Here is a 5,167-nt window from a genome sequence, read left to right as displayed (position 1 = left end):
AAATTTACATTGCCTACTGGAAAGTACACTGTCCCATAGTGTGTGCCACAGTGTGGTACACAATGTGAAATCACCTTCACACTGATAAATTTTAGCATGTCAAAAGTGTGAAAATCGACCATGTGAAAACGCTGCGAATCGTCACACCGTCGAGGTGTCCACAGTGTGAAAATATCTCTACACTGTTGAATTTGAGCATTCAAATACTAGTGAATAATACTTTCACATAGTCCACTCTGTGAACACACTGTGGTCACACGATGTCACTGTGTTATTATCAGCATGGAGTTATATCGATATCAGGGCCCCGTCTTACAAAGAGTATCGATTGATCCAATCAATCGCAACTATGGAAAGCCAACAAAGTCAACACATAAAATGCATGTTTGTTTGTTTTTTAATTCTAGATATGAATGTATATCCATAAATTCATTGATTTCTTGACGAATTTGGTGTGATCTCCTTCGCAAATATCCTGTATAAAAAAATCACGACACTGATGGATTTCCATAGAGTTACGATTGATTGGATCAATCGTAACTCTTTGTAAGACGGGGCCCAGATTGACATTTTAAAGAAAAGTGGTAAATGGAAATGGGGGTTTCCACTATAAGCAATGGATGTTAAACTTATGGACCCCCATCCTCTTTAATATTTTTTAAATAATAATTGTACTTTATATCATACACGCAAATTGCATTACACAAAATTATGTTATTGATGGATATGATTCACTGACAAAGATATATGATCATGGATTCTGTAAAGAATATCGGGTGTAGATTGGAATATTAATCTTGGTTGTGTCAGATCATCTAGAAGGAAAATAAAAGAAGAAAAAATAAATAAACCGAATAAATAAAAACAAATAATATAAACAGAAAACAAAAATATAAAAATCAAATCGACACAAATGTGAATAATGATATATTTGTTCAATTGAAAAAAAAATAGTCATCTCGAGAAAGCTAATTTTGATACTTTAATGTTATCAAATATTATTATCATGTACGAAATATAAATTCGTTGCATGATATACTGCATTTTATTTTAAATCAACAACATCGACAAGTAAATGTCAAAGGTGACTCTTATTAATGTTGATTAGTAATAGATCAACGGTTGGTCTCACACGATGCCTGTAAGTATCTGCCTCGCATACTACGTCATCTGATTTGACTACTAATTAAATATTCATGCAATTTGACTAAAACCACTCTGTTCTCGCCAGTTTTTCTGGGGAGCGTTTCATGAAAGGATTTTATCCGACAAGTCCTGTTTTATCCGACAATTACCATAGTAACAGTACCTCTCAGCCAATCAGAATCAAGGAAAGTTGTCAGATTTGACAACATGTCGGACGAAAATGTTGATGAAACACTCCCCAGGATATGTTTTCCTTATAATCCGTATACATGTATTACGTTAAGTTATAAATGTTAAGCGCTTAGAAACTACTGTAATAAGCGCTATATAAATGTACATTATTATTATTATTATTATGTGAAGTAGGTAATAATTCACTGTTCGACTGTGCATGCTCATTGATTGATATGCCCACAGTGACGGTTTTCCCTTCTTGCCTACATTTATTTAGAACCCATCAAATTCAGTCGTTTCACAGTAAAAACACAGCTTTATGTTTCATTTCTATATGAATCTTACAGTAGTTGTTTTTAAGCGACCATGCTAAACTTATTGAGAATTAAGTAAAAAAAAACATAGTTTTATACAGATATTTAACAGTATTTATTTTTACTGTGATGAATGCAAACTTAACTTTGATAATTGGTGTATGACAATATGAGATATACAGTGCGTATCAAAAAAAAGTTTACACTTTGAAAAAGCCCTGGGAATTAAAAAAATATACAACATGTGGGTAATTTTTTCACATATAATCTTGGGTTTGGGTCTCATCTAACCAATGAAAGAAATTTTTTTGACAGAATGTTACACGTGAGTAAGCACTGTCCATTTTTGTAAAGCTCGCAGAAATCTGTTTGCGCAGAAATGCTCGTTTTCACGCTGTGTCAAGTGGAAAGGGCGAAATTAAACTTACCCTGCGATACATTTCTCATACATTTCCCTTGCACTTTTAGTCAATTTTTTTTAAGTGTAAACTTTTTTTTAATACGCACTGTATATATATATGTATATATAGATATATACATACATAAAAAACAGGGTTTAAAAAGGGGAAACGAAACCCGTGGAACAAGTTAGCTTGTGTGAACTTAGAAAAGTAAAGATGTACGGAAGTTTGAGTGAAATTGGACAAACAATAAGAAAGATATATATGTAAATTTGAATTTTGTCGAGAATGATAATTAATGCTATATGGAAATCTTCCCTATGCCATTCCGAACAAGATGTGTGATGTCACCAAACGTACAACTGTCCATTTTGATCAGTGGAGATATACACACCCCAGACTCTTTTTTAATTGCTTAATCTAATGGCATGATAACAATTCACCCATAATGTTGTGAAAGATGTATTGCTTGCATTCTTCTCACAATAAACAAATGAATAAATAAAAAAATAACGTCAAATCTTATAGTCCATAGTTATACTGATGATATAGCGCAGTTCTGCGCTGGACACTTCGCCGTATCATACTATCATGATTATTACCCCTGCTGTTAGTGGCTGAGCCGCCATTCAGGCAACTGAAGATCACACCTCACGTAGGATGCGTGAAACTCTGAGCAGCAATAAATTTGATGAACCTCCAGTCAACCGTTTGAACTTGTATATTATTATTCAAAGCTCTTCCTGTGAAGGACATCGCGCAGTCTATACAAGGATAGAATTCTAGAAGTATTTATATATATATATATATATATATATATATATATATATATATATATATATATATATATATATATATAGGGATGAAGAGAACAATGGTAGGCGTAGCTTAAATCAAGGTTCCCCAGAGCTATCTACCCTTTTTGGAAAAATTGGTGATGCCGAAAAAATGTCTCTGCCGGGAATCGAACCCGGGCCCCCAGCTTCGAACGCCGGTGCCTTAACCACTAGACCACAGAGACGGGTTAGTGGCTAGGGCGACCCCGATCCGACTGACCGTCAGATAGACAGATTTTCGACACCATACCAATTGTAATTTCCTTTGTCGGGTGAAGGTGGGTTTTGAACAATGACAAGCCGCCATGCCTCAGCTGGATCAAAGCTATTGCTTTGATACAGTACACGTATGGGAGAAAGTATACAAATGTGTGAAGTTATACATGTACTACAGCTTTGGCAACTCTTTTATTTATTTATTTATTTTTCGGCATCACCAATTTTTCCAAAAAGGGTAGATAGCTCTGGGGAACCTTGATGTAAGCTACGCCTACCATTGTTCTCTTCATCCATTTCTTTCACACAATATTTAAATAAAAGAGTTGCCAAAGCTGTAGTACATGTATAACTTCACACACACATATATATACAGTATATATATATATATATATATATATATATATATATATATATATATATATATATATATATATATATATATATATATATTCAAGTGTCAAGGTTTTCATTCTCGTTTAAGGTTTTAGAGTTCAATTTACTGAGTAGGCCTAATTGGCAATTGGCTGACAAACGAAATCTAATTTGAGTAATTTGTACAACTCAGAAAACCTAGGAAAATGAAGAGTATTACAATGAGTTCTTCATGATAAGATAGGAGTCACAAATGCTGTATGATTTATCATGAACAAATTACCTCATATGATAATGTAGGCCCTAAAAAGATTTTGAACGACGACAATTTTAGAAGCCCTTTGCAAAAACAGTTGTGTTTAATGTGAATGTTAGTTGTGTTTGAGCGTAATTTCAAATTTCTAGATCGGAGCTAAAAGTAAAATTGACAACTGGGGATTGTGTAAGGTACGTGGTACTGCAATGTAACTTTTATGCATAATATAGCCCAGTATTTTGCTAAAAGTAATGGGTTTCAACAATGGGCTTTATTAAGGTTGATCACGGCCTGAATTACGTGACGTCACACTGAGTAAGGAGGGTTGTGATTCCATAAGTTATTTTTACGTAAAATGTTTTGTCTTTTTATTTCATTTTTTTGGAATTTTGCAAAGGGAAATGGCACTGACATTATTCATTGCTCAAATGGCTAGAAACGTTATACTGTATAATATATTATTGATGTAGGCATACTTGCTCCGAATGTAGTCTATGTAATTATCACAGTCCTGGTCGTGTAGTCAAAGTAGCTCTGTCATGTCTTTGGCCTTTGTTTGATATCTTTGTTGTCAAGAAGCCGTTACGCTTATGTCAACATCGTTAACATTTTTTTTAAAGTTGCTATGCTTGCTTGCCGAATAAGAAGACGAGACAACTTGTGTGAACGCGTATTACAGGTAGATTGTGTTAACGCGGCATTGAAAATACGAATACGCTATGCATATTATGAGGAACAGGTGGGTGTTTCATAAAGCTGTTCGTAAGTTAAAGTGATTGGTTAACATTGGTTTGACTTTTAAAACATCTTAGCTAGAAGGTCACACTTGTCACCTGTGTCTGTGATATGTTACAAAAATGAAGCCCAGAAAAAGTTGCGTTCGAAAATAATTATTTAGTGCTTCAAACATTGAAATATAAAGTGACCGAAAACACCATCTTAATTTCATCCCATACATTTATGTGTACTATGTAGGCGTCTATAAGACGCCTATTTACAAAATCGGGGTTTGCCTTGTAGTTTTAGCTTTTCATTTTCAATACTGGTTGTTTTCAGGGTTTATTAGTTCTAATACATGCACTTGTACACATGTTTCATCTTGGTTTGAGAATTTTTTAAATCGGCTGCTCACAAAGTTAAAAAATACCTTTAAGAGCGACTTTAAGAACGGCTGGTGATCCTTTCTTGTGGTAAATATGCACCATTCAATGTTCATTGGTGATAGCTTAGCGCGTAAGAAAGGTTCACCAGTCGTTCTTAAAGGACAAGTCCACCCTAACAAAAAGATGGTTTGAATAAAAAGAAAAAAATCCAACAAGCATACCACTGAAAATTTCATCGAAATTGGATGTAAAATAAGAAAGTTATGACATTTTTAAGTTTCGGTTAATTTCACAAAACAGTAATATGCACATCCAAGTCGGTATGCAAATGAGGGAACTGATGACA

General features: G+C 34.0%; 1 non-coding gene across 1 annotated transcript; it reads right to left on the bottom strand.

The window, feature by feature from the left end:
* Positions 1-2,984: 2,984 nt before the first annotated feature.
* On the bottom strand, positions 2,985-3,056 carry TRNAR-UCG (transfer RNA arginine (anticodon UCG)). The gene has a single exon. It is a non-coding gene; the product is annotated as a tRNA-Arg (tRNA).
* Positions 3,057-5,167: the final 2,111 nt, after the last annotated feature.

This window comes from Lytechinus pictus, chromosome 9 (genome assembly GCF_037042905.1).
Source record: "Lytechinus pictus isolate F3 Inbred chromosome 9, Lp3.0, whole genome shotgun sequence".
Taxonomy (NCBI): Eukaryota; Metazoa; Echinodermata; class Echinoidea; order Temnopleuroida; family Toxopneustidae; genus Lytechinus; species Lytechinus pictus.
This window is presented reverse-complemented; position numbering and strand designations above follow the sequence as displayed.